Source organism: Ictalurus punctatus, chromosome 12, assembly GCF_001660625.3.
Source record: "Ictalurus punctatus breed USDA103 chromosome 12, Coco_2.0, whole genome shotgun sequence".
NCBI classification, from domain to species: Eukaryota; Metazoa; Chordata; class Actinopteri; order Siluriformes; family Ictaluridae; genus Ictalurus; species Ictalurus punctatus.
Window position 1 is genome coordinate 27,271,211 of NC_030427.2, and position 9,149 is coordinate 27,280,359.

The following is a 9,149-nucleotide window of genomic DNA, read 5'->3' on the forward strand; positions in this document are numbered from 1 at the left end:
CATTAGGATTAATAGATACAGAGACCACACCTCCTTCATTAGGATTAATAGATACAGAGGTCACGCCTCCTTCATTAGGATTAATAGATACAGAGGTCACGCCTCGTTCATTAAGAATGATAGGTACAGAGGCCACGCCTCCTTCTTTGGGACTGAGGAGTACAGAAGCCAATGAGATACCTCTATCCTACAAATAGTTTTTGGTAAATAATACAAATAATTATAAATAATTAATGCAACCATAATTTCGCTATGGTTATTTCCTTTCAGAATAAAGTGTTAATCCACAGTCTAAAGTGAGATGATAGTTAAGTGATGCTAAACCGCGTACAGAGCTTATCACGATGAGGCATGAGAAATATTACATCTAAGAGCATTGAGTCATTCTATTCAGGTTCTTTCGCTCTTATCTTATATCGGCCCAGAATCAGACGGCCCAGCGGCGAGCAGAGGTCCACATTAAGGAGTGTTTTTGTGGGTGTGTGTGTGCGCGAGGGGTTGGGGGAACTGGGTTAACAGGACAGTGATGAACGGCCTGGATCATTCTGTCCTGTAAATAATGATCACACATTGACCTCCCCTGGATTTAGGCTCCTCCACTAGGGAACATGAGGCAAGTGCGAGGAAACTTTATTATATGCAATTTCAGATAATATAACAGTTTTTTCTTTCCCTATGTTCAATTTGCAGTTAATACAATTTGAATAGAAGCCCCATTTGAAAGGAAACTCATCACAAAGTCAAATTAAATTGGTCAGAGTTAATGGTAATAACTGAAATAAATCTGAATGACTGTGTTCCAGTCTGTCAGCTGGCGCTCTTTTACATTTAAATTTATTCTCTTTATGGACTATGGTTCAAGTTTAAGGGCTGTATACTGGCAATCAGGCAGTCATGAGACATGAAGCGACATCCTTCTCGATATCTTAATATTCCACTATTACTTACAGTAATTAGTAGCTGGGACGTTTTCTGCCTCCCGATTTTCCCGTTTCCTTTTTCATTGAATACATTATTCTTTTAGGCGAAATGTGTCGCTGCTACTTTGTGTTACAAATCTAAAATCAATTGGCTTACAAACCTGCACCGTCGTGGTGCGTATGTTCTCCGTGCTGTGCTTCATGGATATGGTGATAAACAAGAAAGAGGTTTTAAATGTGAACATGCTCATATGTGTTCAAAGGTTTATGGACACTTCAACAAAGCATTTAAATAATTATGTAGAACATTTTATAAACGATGACTTTTCTTCACAATATATATATATATATATATATATATATAGAGAGAGAGAGAGAGAGGTAATTTTGACATTTTTCAGGAAAGATAATATAAGTTTAATCAAATTAACAAATATTAGTAATTTTTAACGTAATTTTTAAAGTGATTCGTAACGTTTTTTTTTTTTTTTTTTGTGATTGTTGCGGCCATAAATGTTTCATTTTGCTGCATTTATTCTTTATAATTTGCGATGCAACGCTGATTTTTTTGTGCTTTTTTTGCGGAAAACTATTTGAATTGGCAAAACTGCAATTGCACGGAATTGTTTTGCACGGTCCTTCACAGTGACCTGTTGGTAAATGAGACCTTTTGTCGGTACTCATGTCCGACACATGAGGGCTTTGACTGAGTGATGACGTTACATGACGCGTCTCGGCCCGAATCTGCGGGAAATCTGCAGTAATTTTGAAAAATTGCATGCGCCTGCGAATATTGTGAAGTTGGTCAATGGTCTGCACTTATATAGCGCTTTTTTTTTTTTTAACCTTAGCGGTCCTGCAAAGCGCTTTACACTGTGCCTCATTCACCCATTCACACACCAATGGTAGCAGAGCTGCCATGCAAGGTGCTAACTTGCCATCGGGAGCAACTTGGGGTTCAGTGTCTCGCCCAAGGACACTTCGGCATGTGGAGTCACGTGGGCCGGGAATCGAACCGCCAGCCCTACGATTAGTGGACGACCCGCTCTACCACCTGATCCACAGCCGCCCACAAGTTGGCTTGATTTTTGCATCAATCTCAAAATTAATCGCAAAATCCTAGAGGGACTGATTAGTATTAGTTGCAATTCATTAAACTGTTCAAGTGAAAAACATTTATCCTATTTATTGGTCATTTCCAGCAATTATTTTAGACACGATGGAAATATAAATGACTCAACACTTGGTTCAGCACTTAAATGTAAACACTGCTGTCTTAAATCACTGCTTAAATAACTGTAATTGCCTGCTTTAATCTTCTCGAGTGTCTCGTGCACGCGCTTCACTCTGATTGGTCGGAATTGGTGAAAAGTGCACAGGCTGCATCTCCATCTCTCTGTGTTCATCAGTTAGAGGTGTGAGTTATAGCAGCGCATAAGGCCTTGACATGCTCCTTTGATCGTCTTCTCACGTTCTCTCTCTCCTTCACTTACAGCTAGTAGGACCACACACGTGGACACCAACTCGTTGCTATGATAAAACGTGCTAGTTTCATTCGATTTTCATTTCAAAGGCACATAAGCGAGGCGCCGACTTGTGCTTATGATTATTATCAGTCAGCGAGGCAGAGTGATTTATTTCCAACGCGGAGGTCCAAGGCGCCAGACCTAAAAGCACTTCAGCTCAGACTTCAGATCAAAGCAGCGTACCCACACACACACACACACACAGACGTAAGGTAAGAGGTTGTGTGACAACCTCTCCACTCCTACTCCTACTGCATCAATCTATACCCACTCTTTTTATCACTCTTACTATCCAGCTCGCCGGTTTGATAAGCGTCGCTATTAAAATAGAGAGAGCGCGTTAAAAGAAGACGGTACAGAAAGAAGATTGATTTCACTTAAGACACAATAAAAGGTGGGACATAGTTTAACCTTTAACTAAACGATACCGCTGGCAATAAAATCGCATTTTTCGGCTGCAGAGGAGTGGAGTGTTACTGAAAGTTTTATTCACCTGTCCAATAAATAAATAAATGACAATTTAGCTTAAAGATTTTGCTTAGTGGATGCATTTAACTGCGAATTAAACGATTTGAAATCAATATCCTGGCTCGAATGAATGGTTTCTTTGGTAAGCAGCCATATAATAATGTACAGCGAGCTTGTCATTATTGTAAATTAGACCACAGCACCGACTATGGAGTATTTTAAATCTGATTGGTCAGAAAGTCCTGACAGTAGTGCAGCTGCTGGAGAATCGCCGGTTTATATGAAGTGCTTTGTTCCAATACGTAATCTTTTCAAAACTCAAACAAAAGACATTTGAACAGAGAAGACCGTATAATTGTTTATATGGTGAAGCTTTCTGTAAGGACATTCACGGAAGGAGTCTCCAGTGTCAGTGCTTTGTCAGTGTGGGTAAGTTTTCCGACATGGGAACGTTTTCGGGAGCCGAGACGTTTTACACTTTGTGGTTGCTCAGTAACACGAGTTTGTCTTATTGACTATTAGAGAGAGTAAAAACAGAGGCCGGTGAGGGAATGTTCCCATGTTGTGTGGATGTCGTGTAACGTTAAATTAAGGACGACTGTACAGCTGATGCAAAGCAGAGCTTTGGATTGTCCTGCCAGGGTTTGTTTTAAATGAATGACTGGCTGATTCAGCGTTATACCATTTACTACATAGCTGCTTAGCAAAGAAATAAATTTGGCCCAGAATATTGGGCTTAAATTATTATTACTACTAGTAACATACTTCTGCTAAGCAAAATAGCAACAAAATAGTGACACGGCGAATAAAACTATTCATTTTAGGGCTTTCATTGAGCTGTTAACAGACTAGGTTTATTCCGACATAATAGACCTCCAAATGATTTGCTTGGCCAATCAGAATAGAGCAGATAAATCATTCAATACAGTGGATGGGATGAAGGATGGGTTCGTTTTGGAGTCTGGCTCCTCTCAAGGTTCATTCCTAATGTTTTTCCTCACCACTGTCACCTCTGGTTTTCTCATTAAGGATCTCAGACTTCTGAGTTCAACATCTGGATTTCTGTAAAGCTGCTTCGTGGCCATGTCTACTGTTAAAAGGGCTGTACAAATAAGATTGAATGGAATCAGTATCGAAATGGGGGTGATCTCAGCATCACACGCTCCACCCACAGTCCACTGCTTACAAACCAAAGTTAAGAATTTTATGCAAAATATACCTATAATTCAAAAGCAAATATTTCATAGAAAATCGTATCATACCGTAATCATAGTCATCCGACTGGGAAAACCTTCACTGTATCATGTCGGTAAAATTTTGTTTGAAACCAGCAGAGGGCGTCAGTAAAATGGCCCCCTTCTTATGGAAGTAGGCGGTTCTTGGTTATGTTTTATGTTCGAAAAAGTACCAGACTCTCTAGAGAAAGCTAGACGTCAAGCTTGCGAAACGAAACTAGAAGTCATATTAATAACTTGGAGCCTTTTGACGAGAACAGACGTCATAAACCTCTAATCCGTCCCTCCAGGATTTTCCCATTTCACGGTCGCAGAAATTAACGCGAGATCGAGCAACATTCAGGGGCGCTTGCGATTTTTGCTAAATTACCGCAGATTTGGGCCAAGACACATTCAGCCCAACAGGAGTACAGCAAACTACAAACATCACCGCGAAATACGATTGCGATTTCACCAATCTGAGTAGTTCTCCACAAAAAAAAAAAAAGCACATAAAACGAAAATAAAGCCACAGCAAAATCAAGTGTTTTTGGGCTGAAAAATTAAAAAAAACAACAACTCGAAAATCCTGTACTAATCTGCAACGTTTTTCCTGTTTTCTTTTGATCTTTTCTCACAAACTTCTGGCCTTTGCTTGAACCCAGTAGTCTGAGTGCAATATTAAGAACTGTGTTTATTTCGTCAGTTAACGAAAAACTAATCAAACAAGATGCCTTCTTCCTTCTGTTCCTTCTGGAAGTTAAAACAAAAAAAGTTTGTTCTTATTGAGAGAAAACTCTATTATGCATAAAGCAGCATACTGAATTCGTATCAAATGATACTTCAAATAGATTATTTTTCCCCCTCAAAGATTATGTATCACCTGTGTAAAGTGTATTACTTTTTGATCGGTCGTGACGTTAAAACCATTTATCATAAGTAATGCACTGAGCATGCGTTGGATCCCAAATCATCAGATCAGCAAACTTTCGTAACTAAAAACCATTACGAAAAATTTTTATGAAAATGACCATGAAGAGAACTGTAATTACTGTTATTAGTCCTGCTGTTAATATTAACGGCAGCCGATGGGCAAGTCGTGCTCCCAACCTAAATGATCGAAGACTACTTAGTGCATGCTAAATGTCTAACACAGAACTGCTGAAGTAAAGCTCTTGTCATGAGTCACCCCATTAAACCTTCAGCCAGCTTTAACCCAACATTATCTCATAAGCGGAGAACAGTGAGAGGGCTGCGATCTGAATCATGAATTAATTTCCTCATATGAAAACTGCCAATAAAGAATCTCACAAGCGGCAAACTCTACAAAATAACCTCGTTTCCTGAAGAGAATTGCTGCACAAATATAACACCTACTACATCAACGAGCTGCGCTCGAATGACCTGAATGACCATAAATACAGCAGGCACTTGTGACTCTAACTTCTAACTGTTAGAGTCACATATACAGTTGTGCCCAAAAGTTTGCTAAATCTTAATACTGTTAACAAAATAAGACGGCAGGACTAAATGTAAAAAAAAAAAAAAAGATCTTTAAACAAAATATAAACAATTTACACCGATCATCCTGTTGAAAAGTTTACACCCCCCCCCCCCCCCCCCCAGGCTCTTAATGTATCGTGTTGCCTTCTTGAGCGTCAGTGAACGTGTGCACCTTTTGTAACAGTCGTGTACGAGTCCCTCAGTCGTCCTCAGTGTGAAAAGACGGATCTGAACATCATATAGTCGCCGTTGGAAAGGAGTTAAATATGTCGAAGATGCTGGAAAAGCAAAGGACCTGGAGGATTTTTCTGAAATACAGTGGGCAGTTTAACTGCTCGGGGCTCGTGAAGGGGCTCGTGAAGAACTCTCACAAAACATAAAAATAACCGTGGATAATCCGGGTAACGACACACGGTATTAATAATCGAGGGTGTGTAAACTTTTGAACGGGGTAATTTTTTTAAATAAATTCAGCTATTATCTTGTCTTGTGGACGATATGTAAACCTCTGTTATGTGAAATAGATTATTCAGGACAGGACTAAATAAACAACAACATGGGATTTTTATGATCTCTTATTTTGTTAACAGTGTTAAGATTTAGCAGATTCTGCAAGGGGTACGCAAACTTTTGGGCACAACTGTAGGTATAAATACAATGTGGAAGAAGGTCATAAGATGAGTTGCGATCGGGTGGATGACGGGATCAGGGACTGCTGGTATAAACGTTCTAGCATCAAGACATTTTTTGCATCCATATCAGATTATTTGCTGTTAAAAACGTCTCTGGATTTTCGCGCCACCAAGAATGCTATGAAGAAGCGACGATGAGGCTGATTTCTCTCTAGCCCAGACTATAGATTCACGCAGCTTCTAATTAACACTTGGTTTCTGTAACATTTTATACAGAAACAAGTGACACAACGTACTGTTTTCCATCATAAAGGGATTTCAGGAATTTGGAAGCTACTCTGTTTCCTGTAAGGATCAATGACATGGCGTATTTTTTGTGTCCACGTCCAATGTTATAATTCTAATCGTTTAATGAATACACAACCTATATCGCATTAATATCCCTGTTATGCGAATACATTTTCACTGCATCAAAATAAAATTCATTTTAGCAGCCACTGAATATTAACAAGGCCAATTTCGTCAAATAGTGATTTAAATAAAATCATTTAGCATTATTTTATGCTGGAAACTTTCAAAGCTTTACAATTATTTAACTCAATAAAAAAAAAACGCATATGTCGATCAATAAAGATTTATCAGTTGTTACAGGGCATGACGAACAACAAAATTTTTTTATTTTGGCATACTTTTAAGAAAAAGTGGGTCAGGTATTGCATCCAAGTAGACCTCAAGTGGCCTTAATGATGCAACGACAAGGTCAGTAGCAAATATACTGTACCTTTTTACAAATATTGAAAAAATTGTCATTTTTGACCCATGGTTTGGTCAGTTCAGTTTACCAAGTCATGTGGTAAGAACCCGAGAAAACCGCTAAAATGTGTTGTGTCATAATAACGTGATTTCAAGCACAAAGATTTACATGGGTGTCCAGCTGTGTCATTTGAAAAGAGCCTGAAAAGTCAGATGGCACGACCACTGAGTCAAATAGTGCAACCAGAGAAAACATGTATTCAAACATTCATTCTAATGGAACGATGTAAACTCATTGGAAATGCAATGCAAAGACTAAAAAGTATACTTTATGCACATTCTCTTTCAGTTAACAGCTTTAGTTTGTTTTTTGTTTTTTTTTCATTAATATGTGGTTGCACCACCTGACATCTAGGTTGTGATGTGATTTTTTCCCCCTCCCCACATGATTCCTTTATTTTTTTGCTTTCGTTTTGATCATGTGATTTACTCACAGGATTCAGTTATTGTGTAGAGAATTTTTCACGTGTTGCGCACAAGTGATCGCATCTTACTCGACATGACGTCACGCGGAGTTTACTTTCGTGTCAGTCTCGCTGCATAACATGACGAAATGCACCTTCAGATTTGACTGCGTATTATTCGCTTAATCGCATGTGGAAAAACCTGCGATCACATATGAAATGCATGCGATTTTCCCAGTGGCGGTAGTTTTACCCTCGGTCGTGGTCTTTATTAGATTCAGCGTTCATTTGGACGCTTTCAGGAAACAGATGGTGGCTCAAACAGGGGAGGGCGTGAAAGGAAATGGCGAGCAAATCAAGCAGCATTTACACACCATCCCTTCATCACCTGGTGACCATTTCACTACACTGTCTAATCTAAAGGTCTATAGCACCCAGAACACGGTGTGTAAACTTACCAGCAGTGATGGGGGAGAATCAAGAAGACAATCAGTCAACAGAAATGAAGCATCTAAATCAACTCCAGTTAAACAGTGTGTTGAAATGACGATGACGCTGTTAGACAAACTAAGAGACTCGGTCTGTTTATCAACACTCACAGCCGAGACCTCATGCTGCGTCGCTTCTTTATTTGGGAAGGAAATTCTCTATTTAAGCATCTTTTTTTTTTTTTCCTTAGGAATTTAGGAAATAAGCTGTGCCAATATATAATATAAACAAAAGTCCATATATAATATAAACAAAAGTCCATATATAATATAAACAAAATGTTAAGGCTAATAGCTTTGTAAATACTTGGATCAGTTTTAGAAGAACGCATTACACAGTTTTAAAATTAAGACCTAAAATGTTTAAATAATAATAATAATAATAATAAAATGTTTGCAGTATTTGTGACTAGGTGCATTGAACACACACAGCATGTGTTAACTCAGGATTGTAGGATTTTGCAGTGCATGTTTATCTTATGCATATGCATGTGCACATGCATGCAATATGCATAACGTGTGTGTGTGTGTGTGTGTGTGTGTGTGTGTGTGTGTGCGCGCTACATCTGAATGCAAATGAACGCGCAGAAGAACAGAAGGAAAAAATGAAATCACATGCGGAGAGGATCTGTGGAAAAACACAACAGTGCCAAAGTACTGTACAGCCTTGCAAGTATTGTGCATTGCATATTGTGCATCACTGACAAGCATGAACCCACCGGAATGCACAAGAGATTTGGGTTGTTGTTTTTTTAAATTATTATTATTTTATTCTTATTTAAAATATTTACAGATTTTAATATTGTGTTTCTCAGTGCTGCAGAGTGCATTGCATATTTATACACATGCTCAGATACTGCGCCTGAGCCATGAGCACTAACACACAGACAAAAAAAAATTACACTCAACATAACAATTTGTTTAATAATGATTTCAACGCAAACAAACAAACAAACAAACAAACAAACAAAAAAGCCCGCATATTATTTGTGCAAGTGAAGCAGAGGAGCGCGCGCTCACCGGTGAAAAGCAGGCTGCAGCTCAGGCACCGGATCTTTACGTCAGATGAAGCTGTGCGTCCGGCTCGTGGCTGTCAGGGTCATTATTTAGAGTTTTTCCTTGCTGTGTGCCTGGGTTTGGATGCTGCCGTGTGGCTGAGACGCGCCGGGTTGCAGCCGCAG

The 9,149-nt window shown here is 39.0% G+C and overlaps 1 protein-coding gene across 1 annotated transcript in view; it reads right to left on the bottom strand.

Moving 5' to 3' along the window:
- rims3 (regulating synaptic membrane exocytosis 3) overlaps positions 1-9,149 on the bottom strand; it is a 67,744-nt gene extending 58,595 nt beyond the window's left edge. The window contains exon 1 of the mRNA XM_017481058.3: positions 8,989-9,149. The gene's annotated coding sequence lies outside the window, so the exon portion shown is untranslated. The remainder of the gene's footprint in view (positions 1-8,988) is intronic.